This window comes from Triplophysa rosa, linkage group LG23 (assembly GCF_024868665.1).
Source record: "Triplophysa rosa linkage group LG23, Trosa_1v2, whole genome shotgun sequence".
NCBI classification, from domain to species: Eukaryota; Metazoa; Chordata; class Actinopteri; order Cypriniformes; family Nemacheilidae; genus Triplophysa; species Triplophysa rosa.
This window is the reverse complement of record NC_079912.1, coordinates 5,510,944-5,537,176: the sequence shown is the minus strand read 5'-3', so window position 1 is coordinate 5,537,176 and position 26,233 is coordinate 5,510,944.

Sequence of the window (26,233 nt, the reverse complement as noted above, 5' to 3'; positions counted from 1 at the left end):
AAAAGAACCATTTCAGCAGAAAAAGGTTTATTTAGAAGACATGATTCTAAATAGAACCTTTAGCATCAATAAAGAACCTTTCAAGAACCCAATTTTTTTAGAGAGTGGATTTGTATGAGCTGGATCATGATTTCTGTAAAAAGAGTAGTTTAATTACTTATATCTTTCAAACATGTAAAACATTTGAACATCATGGCCTGTATTGTGTGCATTAGTTACACAAGTTTAATGTTTAATATTATTTATTTGAATAAAACATAAATTTGTGTTATCATATTTATTTATACACTTGTTTGAATGTGAATGTGTGTGTATTTTCATCCACCACTCAAATCACAGAAACACACTGCCAATGTAAATGTCAGGTGTAAATAGCATGAAAAACATTTTATTGTACTTAAATGTTATTTTACTTTTTTTCTGGCAACCCAGTTGACAGAATATTACTGTGCAGGTATGAATAAAGTCTGTCTATGAAAATGAGGCCACTTGGTGGCCATGTTTGCAACACCATGTTTATGTCATAGCTAGACAATATTCCTATCTCCTAGAATGGTGGAAGGCAGATATTCCTAAAATCGCTTTCAGAAAACACCATTAAACAGCATATTTCCTATCAACGATTAAAACTGATATGGCATTCATCATAACTTTGGTTCCCTTTCTGTCGGTCTCTCGACGTTGTGTCGAACCGACAGAATGGGGTTTGTCTTGAGAACCTATCATCTTCTGAGTATTTAGAAAAGGCCAATGAAAATTGGCGAATGAAATTTGCATGCCGGGCTCCTCCCCGGATGTCCGGGTATAAGAGGGAAGCCGGCGTGCTCATTCATTCACCTTTTGTTCTTCAGAGCCTACGCATCTGGTGAGCTTCTCTACGATCTGGGTGATCATTCTTTCTGCTGGAATCTACGACGTGGACAGCGGACGGTCCCTTCCTGCAGTGACTCTCCCCTGGGCGTCTCGGCAGTTCCGGAGGTGTTCGAGCAAATTTCCTTTTCTAAAAGAGCAAATTTCTCCAGCGTGGCTTGTCCCGCTGTTCTCATGGGTGCAACACACTCATCGAGGAGGGGGACGGACACAATGCCTGCTTCCAGTACGCTGGGGCAGACGTTGTGGATACGTCCTGCCCGCACTGCGGGCGGTGACGATTCAGACGTTGCATCACAGGTGGCTGTGTTCCCACGGGACTCAGCCACCACCTCGTTTGCTCCCCGTTCCGTGGCGGCAGGACTACGGCCCTGCCGTCCGCTACGGCAAGCAGCGAGGGTGATATGGGGATTACTGTGAGCGATAATCCGCCAGCCACGGGCTCATGGACCGTTCACACCTCGTCTCGCTCGTCTGACCGTTCCCCAGGAGACGGTTCGCCGTCTTATTCCTCAATCACGTATTCGGACACGATGCGTGATGATGAGATGTCTCCTGCAGCATCGTGGGGTGACGTACTGCCATCCGACTCTGACGATTCCTCGGGCTCCCTCCCTCGGGGTGTTGAGCCCAGAAAAAAGCGGACGTCGAGATGTCGGCCATGCTTTCCCGGGCCGAGTGAGTGTTGGGTTGCAGTGCCCGCACTGCCTCTCTCGGCGCTCGCGGCTGGCTACATGGCGCCTCGGGTTTGAGCGTGGCTTCAAGCCGCGCCCGCCCCCAGTGCAGTGTTTACCGGAAGTGCATGAGGAACTTTGTAAGACCTGGAACGCCCCTTCCCGGCACGTTTCACGTCAAACAAAGTTCTGTCACCCTCTCTTCCCTCGAGGTTGAGACAGCTGGAGGATACGTCGGTGTCCCTCAGGTGGAGTATGCCGCCGCGGTGCACTCGTGCCCGTAGGTGGCGGCCACCTGGGGGGGCTCAACCTAGACTCCCGTCCAAAGCATGTGGTGTCTCGGCATCTCTGGTGTCGAGAGCTTACATTGCGGCGGACCAAGCTGCCTCCTCTCTCCACGCTATGGCTCCTGCCATGCCAGGGCGTTGAGAGAGCTCCACGAGGGTAAGACCGACCCAGCACTTATGCAGGAACTCCGCGCCGCCACTGACCTCGCTCTACGGGCGACCAAGGTGACCACGTGGGCCCTGGGTCGGATGATGTCCACACTTGTGGTCCATGAGAAACTCCTCTGGCCGATCCTTGCGTAGATGAGTAACGCTGAGAAGGTCCGCTTTCTCGACGCACCCGTCTCGCAAGGGGGGGCTGGTTGGTGTTACTGTCGAGCCGCAGCGGCCCCGCTCACCCTGCACCCGTCGGAGGGTTCTCGACAGTAGGAAGCAGTCCTCCGTGCCGCAACTCGGCCGTCGAGTCCCGTGCACTGTCTGCTTCCCGGCAGCCCTGGTCCTCTTCGACGCCCTCCAGCTCTGGTGCCCCCCACTCAGGCGGCCCCCCTGGAGGAGACAGCGAAGAGGAGACCATCGCCCCATCAGCAGCCGTGGCGAAGCGGCTGTCATGGGAAGACCTCAGGGGGATCGAGGCTACCATTGGGCCCGACCCCAGCCACATCGCTGGGAAGTCGGATAGGGACGGATCCTGCCCCGTCTCTTCATCTGCTGGCCCCCTCCGGGGGGCTAGCGCCCACTTACTCTCAAAAAAGGAGAGTTTTCTCTCTCTCTGGGTTACCACAGCCGCTCTCACCCTCTGCACGATGGTGAACGGCAAACTCGACGTTGCGTCATGGCGAAGCGCAATGTCAAGTATAAACACCAGCCTTCAGCACTCTCAGACAGACAGTGCGTCGAGCCGGACAATCGCCAGGCAGGAAAAACAGCAGAGCTGATCTCCTCCCCGGGGGTCCTCCCCCGGCAAGGAATCCGTACTGCTAGCCATCGAACCACCTTCCGCGGGGGCGATGAAGCAGATCAAACCTCTAGTCCCCCTGTCACAGTTTCTGGGAGCCTGGTCTCAGCTTCCCAGACTGTCAGGCTGGCTGAGGAAGACGATCCATCTCGGCTACGCGATTCGGTTCGCTAAACGTCCGCCCAAGTTCCGGGGTGTCCTTTTTACCTCAGTCAGAGGCAGGGATGCCCCTGTACTTTGGGCGGAGGTCGCCTCCTGTCTGGTGAAGGGAGCGATCGAGCCCGTCCCACCGGCCGAGATGTTCAGCGGGTTCTACAGCCCGTACTTCATTGTCCCCAAGAAAGGCGGAGGGTTGCGCCCTATCTTGGATCTGCGTGTTCTGAACAGGCACCTACACAAGCTGCCTTTCAGGATGGTCACGCAGAAGCGCATCCTGGCGTCCGTCAGGCGTCAGGACTGGTTCATGGCAATCGACCTGAAGGACGCGTACTTTCATGTCTCGATCCTCCCTCGACATCGGCCATTCCGACGGTTCGCGTTCGAGGGACGGGCATATCAGTACAGGGTCCTCCCCTTCGGTCTGTCCCTGTCTCTACGAGTCTTTAAGAAGGTCGTGGAAGCCCGTAGGGAAGGAGGTGTGCGGGTACTAACTATCTCGATGACTGGCTCAAGTTTTGGCACATCTGTTGTGTACACACATGGACCTGGTGCTCCGGCACCTAGATCGGTGGGGCTACAGGTCAACTGAGAAAAGAGCAAGCTCTCCCCGGTGCAGAGCATTCTCTTTCTCGGTATGGAACTCGACTCTGTCCTCACGAGTGGCCCCGCTCACCCCCCGGGGGGGGCGCGAGACCCGCGACGAGGAAGCCCGCACCCTCGCGGCCTCCCAGAGGCAGCGCGACTGACTAGCGCGCCCGATCAGTGTTGAACTGCCTGAAGATCAGACAGTCAGCGGTCCCCCTGTAACAAGAGGCTCCTGGGAACATGGCATCCTCGGTGGGGGTGGTCCACCTCGGGTCGATGCACATACGACCGCTCCAACACTGGCTGCAGAGTCAAGTTCCTTGGAGAGCGTGGCACACCGGCAGCAGACGTATGGTCACACACTTTTCTGCCGACACACCCTAACCCCCTGGTCTCCATCACCTTCTTGCGGACAGGGGTCCCCTTTGGGATGCCTCCCTGCAAGGTTGGGGTGCCGTGTGCAACGGGCAAGCAGTGTCGGGGCGGTGGACGGGCCCCCGCCTGCGTTGGCATTCAACTGCCTAGAGTTGTTGGTTGTGCTACTTGCATTGAGGAGGCTACTACCTCTCGTGCAGGGAAGCACATGCTGGTCCGGTCGGACAGCACAGCTGCTGTGGCGTATTCTTTCACTCACAGCAGCTAACATGACTCGCCCGACGCCTCCTCTGGAGTCAGCAGGTGATCAGCTCCCTGCGAGCCACACACATCCCAGGCATCCTGAACCAGACAGCCGATGCGCTCTCTCGTCAGTTGACGCCTCGCGGAGAGTGGCTACTCCCTCCCCGCGCAGCTGGCTCAATTGGGGGCAGTTCGGCCAGGCACAGGTGGTCCTGTTGCCTCCCCGGACTCCACCCATTGTCCGCTTTGGTACTCCCTGTCCGAGGTACCCTCGGCACGGATGCCCTTGCGCACAGCTGGCCGCGGGACAAGCGGAAGTACGCTTCCCCCCAGTGAGCCTCATTGCACAGGGCCTGTGCAAGGCCAGGGAAGAGGAGCATCAAGTGGTACTAGTTACGCCCCTTTGGCCTAACCAGGACTTGGTTCTCGGAGCTGAGGCTCTGACAACAACTCCCCCCTGGCCGCTCCCCCTGGCGGACAGCTTCCCCAGGGGAAGGGGCACGTTACGGCATCCCAGGCAAAACCTGGTCTCCATGTCTGGACGGGACGAGGAGATCCTGAGTGACCCACCCCCGGTCCGGTTGGGACGTCACTCAGGCTAGGGCTTCGGCTACTGGGCGGCTATACGCCCATAGGTGGCGCCTCTTCTCGTCCTGGTGCTCTTCTCGGCGAGAAGACCCGCGGAGTTGCTCGGTCGGGTACGAGCTGTCCCGTCCTCAAGAGAGACGGGGGAGTAACCTCTCCCCCTCCACACTGGGAATGTATGTAGCCGCTACGGCCGCTCATCATGACCCAAGTGCTGGGTAGCCTCTGGGACAGCACGACCTGGTCATTAGGTTCCTAAGGGGCGCGAGAGGGTGACCACCTTATCCGCGCTCCATACCCTCTTGCGACCTAGGTGGCGGGCCTCAAGAGGCCCCGCTCCCTTCGAGCCTCTCGGGGTTACCGCTCTTTCTCAGTCTTGATAAAGACGGTGTTCCGCATTGCGCTCACCTCCAAGAGGGTAGGGGATCTACAAGCACTCTCCGTGTCCGCAGATTGCCTAGAACTCGGGGCCGGGATTCTCACGTTATCTTGAGACCCCGCCCCGGCTACGTGCCCAAGGTTCCCACCACTCTCCCGAGAGACCAGGTGGTGAACCTGCAGGCGCTCCCCACCGGGGAGGAAGACCCAACCTATCCGTGTTGTGTCCAGTACGCGCACGGCGCCTCTACTTGGACCGCACGCAGAGCCCAGAAGCTCTGAGCAGCTCTTTGTCTGTTTCGGAGGTCAGCAGGAGGGCTGTCTCCAAACAGAGGCTGGCGCACTGGATCGTGGATGCCCTCGTTAGGGCATACCGATCTTTTTTCCTACCCGTTGGGGGTGAGGCACACCCCTCGTGGCTGGCTCAGGGCGCCTCTCTGGCAGACATCTGCGGAGCTGCGGGTTGGGCTATGCCTAACAACTCCGTGAGGTTCTAATACCTACGCGCGGAACCGGTGTCAGCCCGCATCCTGGCAAGGTGTGGGACCGGCAGCCGGTAGGGCATACGCCTGCGGAAGCCCTTCCCCCTCCGGGGGGAGCAGTGGCGATCCCGCCTCACTTCTTTCCCCTCGGGTAAAGAACAGGCATTCCATCCATCACTAAGCACCCTTCCAGGGGACAGGCTGGGCAGAGCAGCCCTGCCCCCTTAGGCCGGGGAACAGTTGAGTTATCTCCCACATAGCTCTAACCGGACCTAGTGCTCCAGACGTGGTAACCCCCCCTCCGTGGGCTGTTCCGTCTGATGTATCCTCATGAATGGTTCCCACCTTGGCAACCCATGACCTCCCCAGGTGGACTCCCACCTTGCGGTTAACTCCTGCAGTCCGCACATTCCTCCCATGAGTTCTCCCCTGATGGTGAGACCATGTGGTGTCTCCACTAATTCCTCCCTACGGTAGGTAGTGGCCTCTGCAGCGTTTTTCCCCCCCAGGGGGGAATAATGCTTACCCAGTGGCCCGTACGGTGCCGGGCGGCTTCTCGCCATTTAGAGAACTAGGCCTCCGCCCGTGACGGCCGGTGATAGGGGCTTCCCAACTTTGTGTAAAGCTCTGGGTCCCCCTACCTCTCCACTGGAGGGTCATAATTTCGTGTTATCGTCTTCGTCTGACTCGCCCAGGCCAGTCAACGTCGCTCCGCAGAGATTGTGACGCGGCTCAGTGCTGTGGCATTTTCCATAGGAACCCCATTCTGTCAGTTCGACACAACGTCGAGAGACTGACAGAAAGGGAACGTCTTGGTTACGGATGTAACCTCGGTTCCCTGATGGAGGGAATGAGACGTTGTGTCCCTCATGCCACAACACTGGCCGCCCACCCCAGCGGTCGGGGGAGGATGCTTTAGGCTCCTCAGACCAACAGGTGAATGAATGAGCACGCCGGCTTCCCTCTTATACCCGGACATCCGGGGAGGAGCCCGGCATGCAAATTTCATTCGCCAATTTTCATTGGCCTTTTCTAAATACTCAGAAGATGATAGGTTCTCAAGACAAACCCCATTCTGTCGGTTCGACACAACGTCTCGTTCCCTCCATCAGGGAACCAAGGTTACATCCGTAACCAAGACGTTTGCTAAGCTTAAATTGGGCTAAAAATCACCTTTTTGAAGTGGCTTCAGGCTACTGCACAGGCTGGAAATTTCATCACAAGAGCCCCGCCCCTGAGAATTGTCAGTTTTTATTGATTGACAATTAGATCTTTTTACTGTCTTCGCTAGGGCGGCCATATTGAGCGTTGGTTTACTCCACATTCTTTGTAATGGTAGCGGTGCATCTTGTATTTGCTACAAATTAACATAGACCTGTGTTTTTAACTGGTTCAAAATAAGCAAAGCACGAAAAATGATGACCTCCCATACCTACAGTCTTATTTGAATAGAAAGACGCACTTGTGCTGAAAATATTGAAGTAATTGAAATATGTCTTTTTCAGTGCAGACAACACCTGGTTAAACTGTGTATGAGTTTTGTTCACAAAACCCTGCACCTTAAGGATGAGCCGATGAATTCTTGTGTTCTTAACAGTGTGAGTGGCCATAGACATAAGCAATCCTGTCCACAGCGCGCAGGCAGAAGTGATTTAGATGGTGAAACCTCTGAACTATTCTACCAAACTGTCGTTCTTACAACATTACCCACTCAATCCAATAAAATGCCTGGAGGGGATATGGAAGGACCCGGCTATTCTGTGTGACCCCACTGACCCGGCAAATGAAAAAAATAATAGAACAGGATGCATTTTTATGTATTTCATAAAGGCCTCTGGGGACTGTTTTTAAAAGTCCCCCTGGAGCTCTAATAGATAATGGGATGCGCTCCTGAACTCGTATTCTCTCATATTATTATTAAAATTGCAGTGAGAGTAAGCGGCCTTCGATAATGCCCGTGTATCACAAGAGGGATGCTGACTATTTTTACGAAACGTTGTTTATTAGTATGCAGACAGGTGTATGTGTAGTATTCTTTCCTCAAGCTATCATTTTGTTTTTTGGGAGTGACTTGAGAGTTAAGGAGTGTTCTTGATTTTGGCCTTGCAGGGCTCAGGCTGTGTATCTCGGGCATGCTGTAAAGAATTGCTGTTTTGAATGACAGTGCTCGTTTGATTGTTGATGACAATGAAACTCCCTTACTTCCTGTATCGAACATACATGATACAACAGGACAGGGTTTAGAGGGTTTAAACATAAATGGGTTGTACTTTAAATGAATCCTACCTCCAAAGTTCCTAAAACTGTACTTTGTTCAAATCAAACCATTAACTTAAAAACTAATACATCATGGCAAACATGTGGAGGATTAGCTTGGCCGTCAATATATTAATGATCTGCTTCTGTATAAAAGCAGCTTGTTCGATGTACCATAGCATCTTCTTTATTAACTTCAAAAAGAACATTCAATCGCTGATCTATTTTTGACTGTTACTGCTTCTCGGGGCTCTGCTCCGGGGGTCCCAACTTTGTTAGCACCCCCTGGGGTGCAGACTCAGGCTATACGTGAAACTCAATGAGTTCTGAAATGGTATGTGTGCATTGGTTGCCAATGTTGTGATGCATGTCATAATGTTTTGGAGTATATGAATATGGTCTGAATATGGTTGGTTACACGTGATGAACGTTATAATACCAGACCAGATCTAAATATAATGCTTGTGTTTCTAGAGGTCTGTGGTAAGCAAGGGGCTTCTTTTAACAGCTGTTTCTGTTCAGATATACAGCACATGTGTGTTTGTAGAGCACACAGTGGCTAATACACTATAGAAAATTGTCCATGTGGATGATGGATGAACAAAGAAGAAAGGATGAAATGCCATCCACCAGCCAAGTGTTGGGATGCCATCCATCGTGTTCCTGCAGTGATCCATCAGGAAGAGAGGTGGTCCACGGATGACAGAGGAAATCCACCCACACTGCTGGTGTCACAAGAGAGAATGAATCATGTGATGCTTGAGAAAATGTGAGTGTGTGTGAACTTGTTATTATTATTGGGGACTTTAACATAGCAAACCTCTCCCGTGAGCTGCCAAAATACAGGCAGCAAATCACATGCCCCACCAGAGATAGCAACATTATGGATCACTGTTACACCACAATACGGGATGCATACCACTCTGTTCCCAGAGCAGCTCTGGGTCTCTCTGATCATTGCCTGGTTCATCTTCTTCCGACCTTCAGACAGAAGCTTAAATCTTCCAAGCCTGTAGCAAGTACAGCAAAGAGATGGAGCAGCGAAACAGAGCGGGCCTTACAAGCCTGTTTCGACTGCACGGATTGGAGTGTCTTTGAAGCTGCAGCCACTGATCTTGATGAGTTAACTGACACAGTGACATCCTACATCTGCTTCTTTGAGGACATGTGTATTCCCACCAGGACTCACTTAACATACAACAATGACAAACCATGGTTTACAATGAAACTGAGACAGCTTCGTCAGGCCAAAGAAGATGCTTACAGAAGTGGGGACAAAGTCTTGTATAATCAGGCCGAAAACACACTGACAAAGGAGATAAGAGCAGCTAAGAGAAGCTACTCTGAAAAGCTGAAGAACAAGTTTTTAGCCAACGACCCTGCATCAGTGTGGAAAGGTCTGAAAGACATTACCAACTACAAGCCATCATCCCCTCAGTCTGTGGGTAATCAATGACTGGCTGACGATCTGAACGACTTCTATTGTCGTTTTGAAAAGCAGAGTCTCACCCGCCCTGACCTCTCTGCTATACCATTAACACCTCCTCTTGAGACTCAACCTGCACTTAGAACCTGCGAAGAGGATGTGTGCCAGCTTTTCCGCAAACAAAAGATCAGAAAAGCACCATGCCCAGACCATGTCTCACCCTCCTGCCTGTGCAGAGCAGCTGTCGCCCATCTTCACTAATATATTTAACAGATCTTTCGAGCAGTGTGAAGTCCATTCATGCTTCAAATGCTCCACCATCATCCCTGTACAGAAGAAACGCAAAATCTCTGGCCTTAATGACTACAGGCCTGTTGCTTTAACATCTGTGGTCAGGAAGTCATTTGAGAGACTTGTACTGGCCCGCCTGAAGGACATCACCAGACCTCTTCTTGATCCCCTCCAGTTTGCTTACCGAGCAAACAGGTCTGTGGATGACTCAGTAAACCTGGGACTGCATTACATCCTACAACACCTAGACAGACCAGGGACTTACGTCAGGATCCTGTTTGTAGACTTCAGCTCGGCCTTCTACACCATTATCCCAGACCTCATTCTGCCCAAGCTTACTCAGCTCTCTGTGCCAACCTCTACCTGTCAGTGGATTAATTACTTCCTGTCAAACAGGCAGCAGCTAGGTTGGGAAAATTTACATCCAGCACATGTATCATCAGCACCGGAGCTCCTCAAGGATGTGTTCTTTCTCCACCGCTATTTTCACTCTACACAAACAAATGCACCTCTACAGTCCCTTCTGTCAAACTCCTGAAGTTTGCAGATGAAACCACAGTCATTGGCCTTATTCAAGATGGTGATGAATCTGCCTACAGAAAGGAGGTTGCTCAGCTGGCTGCCTGGTGCAGTCAAAACAACCTAGAGCTCAATGCATTAAAGACAATGGAGATGATAGTGGATTTCAGAAGGAACCCTCCATCACTTCCTCCCCTCACCATCCTGGACAGCACTGTGGATACTGTGGAGTCATTCAGGTTCCTGGGCTCCACCATCTCTCAGGACCTGAAGTGGGAGTCCCACATAGACTCCATTGTAAAGAAGGCCCAGCAGAGGTTATACTTCCTCCGTCAATTGAGGAAGTTCAACCTACCACAGGAGCTACTGACCCAGTTCCACTCAGCGGTTATTGAATCGGTTCTGTGCACTTCAATAACTGTTTGGTATGGCTCGGCCACCAAATCAGACCTACGAAGACTACAACGGACAGTTCGTAGTGCAGAGAAGATAATTGGTGCTCCTTTGCCCACACTTCAGGACCTGTACGATTCCAGAGTGAAAAACAGGGCAAGAAAAATCATCATTGACTCCACACACCCAGCACACAAACATTTTGATCTGTTGCCCTCTGGCCGGCGCTTCAGAGCACCAAACACCAGGACTTCCAGACACAGAAGCAGCTTCTTCCCCCAGGCAATCTCCCTCCTAAAAAGATAACTGCTCCTTAAGAGCAACATTCCACTTTCACTACTCCTATAGTGTGCACTATAGTGCCTTATTATATGTACATTTTATTTATACATGTATATAACACTACCTCAACTACAACATTATCCATTTGCACAAGTGTACATACAATCTACTACTACCCTGTACAATGTGTCACGAATGAGGTGTGAGACACAGAGAGAGGACCCAAGTGCAGACAGGGTAAGGGGTAAACTAGACTTTAATAAATAATAACAAGACGAAACAAAAACCCACGATGGGGCAAAACCAAAACACGGGTATACACAAAACCAGGTAAGGGAAAACACGAAAAACCTGTTCACATTACAAAGCTACACATAACATATACATGGGGATACAAAAAAAACTAACTATACTAACAAAGACTCAAGACACGGACTTACCACACCGTCACACACGAATGACAACAAAACAATGATCAGCACAGGACAGAAAACACAGGGACCTTATAAAGGGGGACAAAAGAAGAGGGAACAGGTGTGGGGTATGAACTAATTAACAATCAAAATGAGGAGACGAAAGGGCGGGAACAGAGACGCAACACCGGAGAGTGGAAGGCCAACAGGGTCAAAATGCTTCTCTCCACATAAAACAAGAGGTTCTGTCATAGTTCTGCCACTAGGTCAAGAAAAGCAAGACAAGATGGGGCAGAACCATGACACAATGTCTCTTATATGTTATGATCCCCCGTTTTCTGTACAACAGTCTTTTATTTTATATATGCATATTTTAGAATCTTTTAGATTGTAAACCTTATTATATTGTAGTCTTTGTGTTGAATGTTTGTACTAGAAGCTTCCAACACTAAAGAAAATTCCTTGTGTGTGCAAGCACACTTGGCAATAAAGCTCGTCTGATTCTGATTCTGATTTGTGATCATCCTGTTAATACATTTTCGAGGTCACCTACATAAATGTACACGCCATACACTGTGAGCTTCCAATTTTTTTCAAGTGTAAAAATTAAAATTCCCTGGGGACACAATTTCATGAATCGTACATAAATTCTAGTTGAGCAAGGTGTTCAGGCCGCATTCTTTCAAAGTCACCTTCATACCCACAGCAAGCTGTCTGTGCTGTTGCCTCTTTACCCTTACAACCAGCTGGGATTTAAACAATACTTTTATTTTGAAATATTAAACGTATCCAATAAGAACAGTTGTGGTCCATGCAGTTCAAATTACATTTTGCACTAATTTATTGCCACTGGGCTCTGATGGTCTTTTCTTGCACCAACTGAACCTTCTGAAAAATCTCAATTTGTAGTCGAAAGATGAAATAGAGCCTGTCGTGAGCTCATTTCGTGGGACATACTAACATATGCTTACAGTCATTTTTTATAAAACAAATTGGGTCAAGACAATCTCTTCCCTAAAAAGTGCATGGATAGGTTGATTGATAGAGTTGCATTTGTAGCGTCTTCTTCATTTTTCATAATTATATATCTTTACTATAGTAACTACTGCCTAAATGTATGTAAAGCTACTTTGCAAAAATGCTAAATTATTGCAGTTGCTATATACAGTAAATAAAAATGATTGGCTAATGTTGTATTGCGTTGAGGGCACTGGTGTTCAAGTGGTCAGAAAGAAAGACGGTAGATGGGATTATCCAAATCCCAAGTCTCATTAACGTCCACGTGAACCAGAGGTTTCGATCGACTTCTGTATTATGATTTTTGAGTCACACTTTATTTTACGGTCCAATTATCACTGCTATCAAGCCATTAACTACAATGTTTGCCTCAATAAACTCCTAATCTGGTGCTTATTGCCAAAATCAAGATGATGCTTTCTAAGAAAGACTATATTCCTTATACCTGGGTTTACCTAATTTAGCTGTAAATCGTTTGCAGATGGTTCAAAGCGCAGCAGGCAGGTTTTTGACTGGAACTAAAAAGTATCAGCCCATTACTCCTGTTCTTGCTTCTCTCCATTGGTTACCGGTCAAGTCCCGAGTTGACTTAAAAATCTTACTTTTTGTTTATAAAGCTCTACATGGGCTTGCCCCTCAGTATATCAGTGATCTTCTTGTTCCGCACAACGTTTCAAGATATCTACGCTCTTCTAATCAAATTCTTCTTTTTGCTCCTCATTCACGTTACAAAACGAAAGGTGATCGGGCTTTCTTGGTGGCTGCTCCCAGACTTTGGAACAGTTTTCCTCTCAATATTACATCTTCCCCTTCTGTTTCCATTTTCAAATCTTCCCTAAAAACATATCTGTATTCTGTGTGTTTTAATTGAGGGTGTTTATATCTTTACATATGTCTCGATGGTTTTGATCCAGTGTGATAATTTTGCTTTTGCTTTTAATTTTAATTTTTCATTTAATTAGAGTTTAATATCTCTGTACAGCACTTTGGTTACAACTTCAGTTGTTTTTAAATGTGCTTTATAAATTAATAAACTAAGCTAAACTAAACTTATTAATAGTTAGTAATGTAGTTGTTAGGTTTAGGTATTGGGCAGGTTTAGGGATTTAGAATATGATCATGCAGAATATGTGCTTTACAAGTACTAATAAACAGCCAATATGCTAATAATAGGCATGCTAATAAGCAACTAGTAAATAGTGAGAATTGGTCCTTATACTAAAGTGTTACAGATTTTTTTCTCAATGAAACAGGGTAAACAAAGTAAATTAGGATGTCGTGAGAACTTTAAGCACTTCATTATAATCAGGTACCTATTAGGCACCATCTTCATTTTCACTTGGGAAAATAATTGATTAAGCCCACAGTAAGTGTCACCACTTCAAATGTCTGGACATACTCGGACCAGGAGCAGATGGTGTTGAATGCTGCATTTTGTTGGAACAGTAAATATTGACAGGTGTGCTGGACGCCTTCTTCAGCTCTCTGTGGGCAGCAGAGAGAGGGCATACTAATTGGCAACCTCAAGTGTGAGCCCAGACATTGGCAGATGCCTGAGAGATTCATACCGACTGTGCCGGGCGAGCATGTACCGCACTTGACCTCTGCATTCGCTGTTGCCAGCAATTGCTCCAAAGACAATGTGAACGCTTGGATAAGAAGTCATTTCTGAACAGCTCTGACATCAATTGCGGTCCTTAACTCCTCTGTGAATTGAAATCGATTGCCGTACCTGGACCCATTTTACTTTTTCAGATTGCTGTCGCTCAGCAGGAAAATGTCACAACTTCTGTGATGAGTGCAAAACTTCTGGACTACTTCTGCACTGCCAGGATCCATGTAATCAAGACTCCAAAGCATAAACTGTGACTGCATAACGTGCCAAAATGTTTGATTTTACATTTTAATGGATGCAATTTTTAGAGGCGTTATTCATCTGCATTATGCTGCTGAAACATTCTCAGTGGGATAGTGGAATGACATTAAGCAGATGTTTTTCCAACTCAAGTGATTAACAGTGTATGTGAATCTGCCACTTTTAGTGTTCACAGAGATATATGATCATTTTAAAAGCTTTCTACATAGCCTTACTAAATTACAACCCAGTGGTTGGGTTTTGGCCTTTTTGGCCAAATGCTGGATTAAAAATAACCCAGCATTTTCTACAGTGTTATATTGACTTTTTTTACCATTTTCACTACAAATAACCATTCATGAATCAGGTTCTTCAAGTGTTAAATGTCCTTTATGGAACCATTCAGCAAAAAAGGTTCTTCTATGGCATTGTGAAGGCCTACAGTATATAGTCGCAGTCAGTAGTTGACCGGAGGTTTCATGAGATACAGTACCAGAACAGCAATGGTTGCTCTGAAAAAAGCACAGATAATGTATCTTGAGGAATTCCATCTGAAAGAAAGAGAAAAGAGGAACTATCAGCCTCTTTCCACTTCTCAGGGACATTCCCTCATGTATCTTGTACAAAGTACACAAAGGACAAAGAAACTGCACTTCCTCTGCCAACCGACTGAGAAAATGTGCTGTCTTAGGTGAGACACTCATGCAATAAGGGTAAGAACTCACAAATGTCAAACTGAGGATCAAAACGGCTTCCCTGGCTCTTTTTCTAAGTCCCCGGCAAACCTCTTCAAGTCCCCAGTGTCTCATTTACAGCCCCTATACTGCAGTCCCCCTCAGCGGAACCATCCTCATCTCCGGTACACCTCCACCAGACAGAAGCCTTTATTGGTGACTCACGTGTCTGTTTGATCAAGCAGGCGACATATAAATGCCAGCCCGTACAGATTGAGACGTGAAGCTGAGGTAAATCCGACGGAATCTTTGGCTGGAGACAGAAAAGGGAAATGAGGAAGGGTCATGAAACTGCAGCGAACAGGAAAACCCCAGCACCGGCTTACCTAAATGAACTGAATGTAAATCATGTTTGAATGTAGCACAGGCTCCCCACAGATGCACTCCATCATCGGCTGCACATTCATTATTTAGCAACATAAAAGCTAATGAAGAAGCTGTAGAAGCGGGACGATGGGCTGAGCATACGAGCAGGATTGGGGACATCTCTCATACGCGCGCAGAATGTCGGCAACTCCCTCACGAGGGGTTTATTTTGAGATCATGATCATATGGCTGCATATTATTCTGCTTATTACACAGCTACATGCCGAATAAATAAATACATGGACATGAAGAATTGATTTAAGTGAAAATGATTTGATTATCTCAGCACAAACTGTACAGTTTAGCAAGGTAGATTTGATCGACCAACTAGAATCAAATATCTGGAGAGTTGCAAAAAGCAAAGGTGAAGAAGTCTTGGTCTAAGTCAGTGATACCTGTCAGGGTTGATTAAGACTGTCAATAATGACACAACCGCACCGGATATACACACAAGACATTGTTTGATTTATGTAAATGTAATCATTAAAAACCATGATACTGTTTAATGTGTCAGTATACTGATACTGACTTGCACAGCTGTGCTCCTCATGCTGATTATCCCTAATGCATTAATTATTAATGTGCATTGAGTAATGTTATTTCATCTGGTGAAATGCATGTTGAAATTTTTACTGTGGCGATACGGTGCTTTTAATGAGGATTAAGTGTCATGTGGGTTTGGACGTAAGCTCCTTGGTCTCAGTCATACGGCTTTCTAATTAGTGGCCCAGTGGACTCAACCCTGTCATATCAGCCCACTCAGATGAAGGACTGTATTAATTGGCTCCGACGATTTGTCATGGATTTTAATTTTTACAAATTCTTTAACTAGTGTGAAAGAAAAATGTATTTCTTGAGAAAACATTGACCCTTCAGACCCAATATTGAGTACTAGCAGCTGCCACTGTACAATTGTTATCTTCATGTTCTCACATTGTTCTTGAAGTTGTTGTGAATGTGTGATTCTGAATTTACATGTCAACGTGCTCATTTCAGATGTCAAGAATCTACCCTTGAAAGTAGACATAAGTAGGTTGCTGTCTGGGGAGGAACCGAGAAAAGAGCTGTCAAGTCAGACCAGCCAAACTTCATGACTGTCCAGCTATGTAAACCAAGAGAAATATTAATAAAGTAAGTGCATGTTACACATCTTGTATTCTTTTTTATTTTATAAATCTTGGACTTTAAAGATCTCACAGCATGCCTGCTTTTCAGCATCTTTGCCAAGTGAGGCACTATCTAGCACCTAAAACCACTTACCTGTTTTATTCGTTTCATAAAACGTTAGTAACAGCATTATGATAAAATATGCCAATGTCGATTCTTCTGCCAAGTATTACAATACGCCCTTTTCACATGATGTCACGCATCTTCCGTTCTGCCGCGAAGCAGTGTATCATTACTTCCGCTAGCACTCCAGTTCATAAGGTGGCGGTAATGCACCTATAAGCTGATTTGCCAACCGCCAGTAAAACTCAAGAAGAAGAAGTTACTTCCGCTAGCGCCTCAGAATGGAGTTTACCAAGTCCCTTGCACATCTGCCACAAATACGGCTAGATGATGTACAACGTCTTGCAGACAAATTTTCGCTAACGACAAGATCAAAGCTAGAGAAAGGATACAAATTCTTCTTTGAACAGTACCTGTTTGATTATGAAGGGAAGTGTTTTGTTTTCTTTTTGTGTTAGCGAAGGTGCTAGGATAAGTACTTGAATAGGTGTTCTGTCAGTTTTTTTTCTCACTGTTGTTAAATTCCACCGCGACGGTAAAACGGACGTTCTTCTTCTTGTTTGTTGCAAGACGGATGTTATGATACACTGCTTTGCGAAAAGGCGGAAGTTAAGTGACGTCATTGTGAAAAGGGCGTATCCATTCTCATAACTCAAGGCTGATTTTGGTTTTAAGCAATGGGGCTCATTCAGTCACAATTATGTTTTATAATCCAAATTTCGACACAGCAGTGTGAATCAATGTTTGTTTAAAAACAATGGACCACTTAGATGAATCTGCATATTTATTTACGGGAAAGTGAATTGAGTGATTACAGTATATTAACAATGATCTATGAGTGTTATTGTGCCCATAAACACCTGCTGTTTCTGCTTCATTTGTTCTGAATGCACATTGTGTGTTAACAGATTTTTTTATATACCGCTGCCTTTACATGAATATGAATAAAATGAACGTGTGACCTAATGTACTGTAGCTATTATTTAATTCTTAGTCTTAGTCATTTTTCATCACTTTTTAATTAAACCAGACAATAAACGCATTGCGTCCTCGAAGCAAGTGTATAGCTTTACTGTAAAGGGTATTAATTCAGAAACATGTTTGAGATTGCATATTCCATGTAGTGGTTGCACGTTCAGATTGTAGAGAGTGTTCACACATAATTCAAAAGGATTAAACAATGTTATTAGAGGTGAACAAAACCTCACAGTTGTCCTAAAGCCATGAATGTTAAGCTGTTTCATCAGCAAGTTGCCTCTAGGGTTGTCAGTCATTGCTAATTTATGAGAACTTAAAGGCAAAAGGAAGTTTGTCGCACGTTTTAGGGCTTTTAGCCAAACCAGCTGTCAATATATTTGATGATATATGAGAGCTATAACATTGGCTGTTACGTGGATGCTGCTTGACAGCAGGTCAAAGGGAAATATTAAGGGAGATTAAGAAAAAAAATGTCTTGAATGGATACAATACTAATTTTAGCGATCGGCTGGACATCCTTATTTTAGAGCATCACAAATGAGCAGCACAGAGGGTAACACCAAGCAGACATGCTACTTTTAATATTATATTATAGAGGGCTAGATTTCATATAATGACAAAAATCTAGGATTCACAGCCTGTCACTAACCAGTGATCACTTTAAGCAGTCCTGTTCTGATATATCCCTCCATCCTTTTATCACTTGTGTACAGGGGATTTCAGTTAATATAATCAAACTCCAAGCATCTTGTTAGCATGTTTCTCAGTGTAATGTATAAAGCATCTGATGGTAGTGGATGATAACGTCGTGAATTATTGATATTTTAATATGTGTTCTAATAATGTGTCCCTGTCCTTGTGTTTATATCGCTCATCTTATGTACTTATTTTACTAACATATTTATATCGACTGATGGAAAACATGTTTACCTCGCTGCAGCGTTAAAGGAGCTATGTGGAGATCTAGTGGTGAGGTTGCGAATTGCAACCAACAGCTCACTCCACCCCTCACCCCTCCCTTTCCAAGCACTACAGTGGCTGATACAGGACTAAGATGTCGTCACATTTTCGCTTCTTTGCCGAAGGAGATAACATATTTACGAAACGCGCTCTGTAGAGCAGTTTGTCTGTTTAGGGCTTCTGTAGAAACAACATGGCGAATTCCATGTGAGGGGACTCGTGGTGTATGTAGACAGAAATAACTCATTCCAAGGTAATAAAACATAACGCTTCATTATGTAATGTCTTTATACACCTCTGAACACATAGTTATGCATATTATATTGCCTTTCCGTCAGTTGATCAAACAAAATATTACACACAGCACCTTTAAAGCGGATGTAACAGTTTCTGCTAATCTCATATTAATCTTGAGAACCTAGAGAGTAGTATTGCATACTTCGTATCTTCAAAGAGTATTTAGTTTGATCACATTTATAAAAGACAGATACAGCTGTACGATTATTTCCAAAAAGAAATGATCTCTTGAAGGCGTGCAGGGGGGGCGGAACTAAAGCACGAGCACACAATACACCGTCGCATTATCCCTGCATAACTGCCGATTCACTATAAACTGTGGTGTACCTTATCAGTTTCAAACGATCTCCAAATCCAGCGTTGTATCCACCATTTATATAACATTCCTCACCAAAATGCAGTGAACAAACAAACACAGTTGAACTTCTCGAATGAAGGAGCACATTGATGGGTGTGCTTTTTCTCTCGCTCTCCCTGGTTGACGCGTGAGCGTGCTCTTTCTCTGTGGTTGACACATGGTTGGTGAATTGTCCAATAAGGGACTAAGAAAAGTTATTATGTAACGGAATTTCATGTTCAAAAAAACTTCCCAAAACCTATATGAACCTTGAGGGAGTGTATCGAGCACAGAAACGTCCAACTCGTTTTTTGACAAGTTGACCATGTCAAGCATGAGAAGCCAGCACATTTAACAGTGTAAAGAAGTGAGAATGCATGAACACCATTGCACAACCCCTTTCAGAAAACAGGTTTGGGTTGCAAATTTTTAACGTTAGGTATTTCGATGCAAAACAAAATGAGCGGCCTCCGAGTCAAAGTGTTTTTTTTTTTTTTTTAACTATGACATTCGTGATATTTTTTATTTCACAGTTATAGAGTCAATATCAGTGTTGATCTATTTAGGCATACAAGTCTTCATACACAGGGATCCCTTTTAAGGCTGTACTAAAGTGTCTTAAAGACATGCTTAAGCTTTAATATAGCTGAGTCAGCCTTTTCATGATGCGGATCTCTTCCCTTCCTCTCTCTCTTTCATTCTGTTTCTCCTAACGCCTCTCTCGCCCTCCCTCTCTCTTAGAACCAGCAATTGATGGGGCTGGAAGCCAGAGCCTGTAGAGCGGAATTCATTTTGGACAGGGAATGGAGGTGGTTTCCCGATCCATTCTGCTCTCGCTGTGCAGACAAATCGTGGAGATCAAGAAAGTTGAGAAATATGTAAGCTTTCCTGGCCTGACTCTCGCTTTGCCTCCAGATGTGCTGTGATCCCCTGCCGAGCCAGCAGGATCCTAACCTGGAGCACTAGCGTACGTTTGTATATTTTAGACTGCTAAAGTTATACACAACTGTAAATATTTGATAAAAACCCTAACTACCTGAAGGGCATTCCTGATATATGTCCTGACCAGAGACTCTAAACCAGAAAGTTTTACAGTATAATTCAGCTTTTTTTGATAAGCCTAAAACTGTATTTTTTAGATATAGTGGATATCTGTTGTGCTTTATTTGTGTCTGTGACACCTGAAGGGAAATAATATGAAGATGATTGATCAGAGCTGCTACCCTGATGTTATCTATTTTACCGTCTCATTGCATTTGTCTCATCCTGCCACCCCGATCAATAATGTAAATTACCAGCAATAACGTAGGCTGATTAATATCGAGAGCAGAAGCCTTAAGTCACCGATACTCACGGGTTTGCGAACCATTAGGAACGCACAGGAGCGTGCATATGTTCATCTGACCTCAGGCTAAACATGTGATGGATAGACCTGTTTTTAATAGGATACTGTACAGGCATGCAGATTTCATTAGCTATGCCAAAAATGAAATATAACTCATAAGTGTTACTAATGAAGTCATTTCAGATCACAAGCTTTCATTAATGGATGTGATGCCACGTCCATTTAAAGGCATATTTCCCAGGCAAAGCAAAATTTCCACATGTTTACTCACCCTTAAGGTATCCTAACTGAATATGACTTTTTTCTTGAAAAATATTGCAGTCGAAGTTATAATACCACTTTTGTTTCGTTTTGTTCCAATAGGATGTCGTCTCCTGTGCGCGGGAGCTTTCGTCACCGTCATTTGCCGGAAAAACAAGCCTCAGGTTCACATTCAGCAGAGGGATAACGGAAGCTAGACATCAACGTTAATAGCGCTGTCAATATGGATATTTATCTTAGACAAAAGCATAAAAGTCGACGCCCATTCGCTCCCATTCCACCGCTTGGCAGTAAAATGATACGTGGTATTATAACTTCGACTGCATTATTCTTCAAGAAAAAAGTCTTGTTCAGTCAGGATGCCTTGAGGGTGAGTAAAACATGAAGAAATTTTGTTTTGCCTGTGAAATATCCCTTTAAAGTCAGATGTAGGATATTCCTAATACATAACATACACTTTTGACCATAAAAGCATTTCATTACGCAACAATCAGCAGGTAATACAAAGAAACAAAATGCCAGGTCTACCAACTGCATTACATGTGTTTACTTGTCAACATAAAGTCAACCAAGTTGTGTAGAAGAATATACATCTCATACAATGCTAGTATTTGTTCTGTACACTGAAAAAATGCAGTATTTTTTTTAAATAGAAAATATGTTTTCCTGTTAAATATATTGGAACTGTGGGTTTCTAGGAGTTGGAAGTTCAACTTCTAGCTAGCTCTTGACCTTTTCAGAGTAAGATGTTGGACTTTCTGACTTGAAAAAAGGGCTTGAACACAGCATTATTGACATGAAATGATCTTCTTGATGCTGCAATTTGTTTCTTCTTCTCTGATCGTTTGGGTCTTGTCGCTGGGCAGTGAAAAGAAGAAAGAACCTGACGAATCTTGATTATTCTTATCAGCTCAAGTTCTTCAGTCTGAAAGGCTTTTTAATTTATTCCCTCATCTCAGCATCATCTAAGCTTCAACATTACTTACTCTCTCAAATTAATGTTCCTTAGAGAGATTACCAGAATACATTTACTGCTGTTCAATGACCTGGACATTTTCTGGTCTTTTTTTATCATTTTCCCTTTATTATATAATTAACGGCTAATTTTATATTCAGTTATAAAAGCACATTTCATGAAATAGTTGAATTTATTGAAATCAATTCATTTAAATGAATAAAATTGAATTGGATGTTTAAAGAATTGTTTATTATTAATAAAGTTAACTATTAAGGGCCGTTCACATTATAATGATAACGATAACTATAACTATAAAAAAATAAAAAAAAACAAAGTTTTAAAAATCATTCTAAATTTAGGAGACTAGTGGGGTTCACATGACAACAATAACGATAAAGATACAGGGAATGATATCGTTGGGATAACTTTCAGAATGATTTTTTCCAGCTGATGAACAATAAAACATACTGTCTCTATTATCTCTATTGTTTGGCTATTAATGATTGCGACAGGTTTTATGTCAGAATTAAAGACTGTAGCAGTCAGAAAATGGTGTTTATGGTGGGATATTATATATGTCACGCTAAATTAAATCTCTAAACTGGCAAAATATTTGCTTTACATCCCAGACACGGGCTTACAATAAAGCGTAATTTATGGTCGTGTGTAGGATCTACGCCGTAGGCTGTACGTAGCTTTGCATATCCCTGACGTGCACCTCTCCAAAAATGTAACAATGCGTCAACTCAACGCGGACCCTACGCGGACCGCAAGCGCTGTGATTGGTCTGTTTGAACCCCTCCCTCAGGTAAAAAACTGATAGCTTCATGTTTACTCAATCGCATTTCCGAATGAATTATCTAAGTAAATTATTTTACAATAAATATGAGCTGCTTCTTCTTCTAGCAACACGCGCGTGGACACTGATGCCTAGTGGTCATTGCCTGTCGACGCAGACAACGACGCACAAGTATAAAGTAAAACCGGCACGTTGCCTATGGTGTAGTAGAGGTCGTTGCCTATGGTGTAGTAGCGTTGGTCCTACGCACAACCCGTTATGGTTTGCTAGTGTGGGCGCAAATATAGTTATAGTTACAGTAATGGTTAACGTTATAGTAATCTTTATAATGTGAACGGCCCTTTAGGCTAAAGTAACATAACAAATCATGGGCTACAATAACATACAGTAAATAAAAATGAACATCTCAAAGAACACCATGAGGGCAGATGTTCTTCTGAAGTGTAATTAGTTTGTGAAGAGAAAATCAGACAGATTGTTGTGATTAGCAGTCTGTGCAGCATGACTGAATATTTTTCCCTCAATATCTCAAGACACAGGTGGCGTGAGTGATGCACGGCCTGCGAAGAAAGAGAAATGGAGGGATTACAAACACGGAATAAACAAGCGCCTTGTTGCCCACTATGAGTTTTTTTTCATTTATATGGACCAAATGAGAGCCTAAAATTTAAGTACGTTATATAATTTCTCACAACTTACAAGTCAAGTCAAGGTCTGCGCTACCATTTATAGAGATGGCTATAAACAATTCTTTCAGGTTAAAGCTTGAATCATAAAATATAAAGACAGCTGTGGTTTGCTTCTGCTCTGCAACCAAGCTCAAACTGCTCCCTATGGCCTAGAGTGCACTTCCATTTTGTTGTGTTGTTTGATGTCGTAGTAAATGTTATTCTCTATATGGTGCATATACCCATAATGCACTGTGATTTATAGTCTATAACTGATGTACACCTATAATGCAAAGTGGATCTTCTGTTTATTAAACAAAAATTGAGGATAGGGATCTTTAAATTCCCCAAATCACTATACTTAAAGAAAATTACTGTAACCACATTGTGCCTCAGCTTGTCATAGCGCATACAGTAGAACTTTCTACTCGCATAATGTTCCCAACACCTTGAGATTCAAACTTCTTTAAAGAGCTTTCTAGATCTCAAACCAAAATCTTCAACTGACACGGGTTCAAACCCCCATGCTTCAGATGGGATTCAATCCCACTTGGGTGGAGACCAATGCATCAGAAGCCCATCTCTTTAATCTGTGTCCTGGTCTAGACTGCCATAGAAGTTGGATTTTCTGAAGTCTTGAGAAATCTCCTTTAAGGGATGAAGTTTTAAGAGTTATTCTAAAAAAATATCCTAATCTCATTGCAGTTCAGTCTGAATTTCACAATATGTTTTTCTATCTATATCTTTCTATTTTAGAACAATAGTTCTAAAGAGTGATAGTTCAACTTTATGACTTTCTTTCTTCTGCAGAACACAAAATGAGATATTTTTAAGAATGTTGTTAACCGGACCCAATTCACTTGCATTGCATGGTTTTGTGACCATACAATAGAAGTGAATGGGGGCCACTGATGTTCGGTTACCAACATTCTTCAAAATATCTTATTTTGTGTTCTGTGGAAGAAAGAAAGTCATAAAGGTTTGAAATGACAAAAGGGTGAGTAAATGATGGCAGAATCCAAATGACAAGAAACCGAAAATGTTGTAGCAAGAATTACACTTGATTTAAGACTTGACTTTGGTAAAGTTGTGCTGTGATCGAGTTAAATACTTTAATTTGAAATCAAATTACACAACATGCCTTGCTAAATCTTTTCCCGAGGCAAACTGTAGTCTGGTTTGTTATCTAGGCATGTACCATCTCAAATGTTACAAATGTGCTTATGGATTAGAAACATTTTTCAATCACTCCTACTTGACATGGCACAACTTTAAACAGCAGCGAGTCTTAAAAACCAAGGAGCAAAACATTCGAATGGATAATACTTTCATCGCAACTGCAGAAAGTTAATCCTATTAGACCCCAGCTGTAGTCATGGTAACCCTGCGTTTTAATCATTCTGGATTGGGATCTCGCCCTCTATTTTCTCCTGGAAAACGACGTCTGTGAAGATTTTCCTCATCGTGTCTGCAGTCGGCGGTGGGTACGAGATGCTCGGAATAGAGGACATCCCTGCTCGCAGGCACATTTCATACTGTCTGGAGGATCAGAGATAATGCTGTAATTATGCAAGGGATGTTGAGTGATTCTGTGACAGTCCTGTCACATCTCAAGCTCTTCTCTATCTGACTTTTGTCACAGCTGTGCGGGTAGAAAGAAATAGTCGCATGACTGCAGAATCTATCACCATCCATCCCTGTCTCTTCATCTGAGACACAATCACTCACATCTCTGCAGTCCAACAATCGACTTTCGTTGAGCTCTCCGCAAGAACACTAGCTGATGTTATAGTCACACATTCGTGTGTTTCTTCAACTATGGACATGCAGGACTCCCATTAAAACTCGCGTTTCACACTCTAAACAGTATCTTTATTTCCTTTTTCATTTTTACTGTTTCCAAATGTTCCACCTCATCTAAATTATGTGCAGGACTTTGCCAATTACCAATCATGGACAACATAACGTGTATATTCTGTATATACCGTGTAGCGTTTAGTATTTTTATGTTTGGCTAAATGTTTATAGGGAACGTACTAGGGCTGTTCAATGATCAATCGCATCCAGAATAAAAGTTTGTGTTTCATAATACTATGTTTGTGCACTGTACAAATCAATTTTGTATTTATAAACACAAACACATGCATGCATATATTTAAGAATAAAAGTAAATATAAAAATAAATAAATGTTCATGTATAATTAAAATTATATATAAATATTTACATGCAAATATTCCTTACATATACAGTATATGTGTATATATATGTGTTCATAAATACAAAATAAATATACACACTGCACAAACATATAGTATTATGTAAACAAAAACGTTAATTCTGGATGCGATTAACAGTGATTAATCATTGAACAGCCCTAGAATAAAAAATAATTTGTGTATTAAAACAAATAGTGATAACACATATGTATTATAAAAATTATAATCGGTGTTCGAAACATTCATGGCTTTTGTTTTCGGGTAAGATCCTTATTTTGGGTTTTAGAATATATTTTAATAGCTAGTAATTATTCCTTTAGGTTCAATTGTGTTTCCGACACACCTCAAAATGGGCCATTTTTACTTTTTATCGTTTTTTTAAATATTTTTAACAATAAACAAACAAACATTTTTAAACATTTGCGAATTTAATATAAATAGATGTCTAATCAGTTTACAATACATGTAAATGTTTTTAACAATGAATGACTTTGATTTGAGAGAATGATCTGTGGTTGCTTTTAAGAGAGCCCACTGTTGCTACAAAAAAGTGATGAACAGAAATCATTTCATTCTGAGGTTGTAACATTCATGCTTTTACTCAAATTATTTTAAAAAGTTAACGAGGTACACTGGACTAATTGAATTTCAAACATCTGTTTTTGAGCAAATAATAAAACAATTTGTTTACATATCGAGAAACATTATCTGGAAATGTATTTGGTGATGGTTCAACAAGCTTCAATACACAGCACAATTCAACAGTAATACTCCCATCTATCAGTATATGGTAGAGAATCTGAGATGACACTAAGAACAGTGAAGTCATTTGCACATGTTGTATGGCGGAATACAATTATTGTCAGAGATCAAGTATAAACTATAAGTGTAACTGCAATGCAAGCTTCACTTATTTACTGTGCATGCATGTGTGTGCGTGTACTACTGGCATGATTCTGCCTCTTGTGGTCATGTTTTTCTTAGTCTTGTGGCAGGATTATGACAGACCTATGTGTTTAGTGTGAGAGAGACATGGCA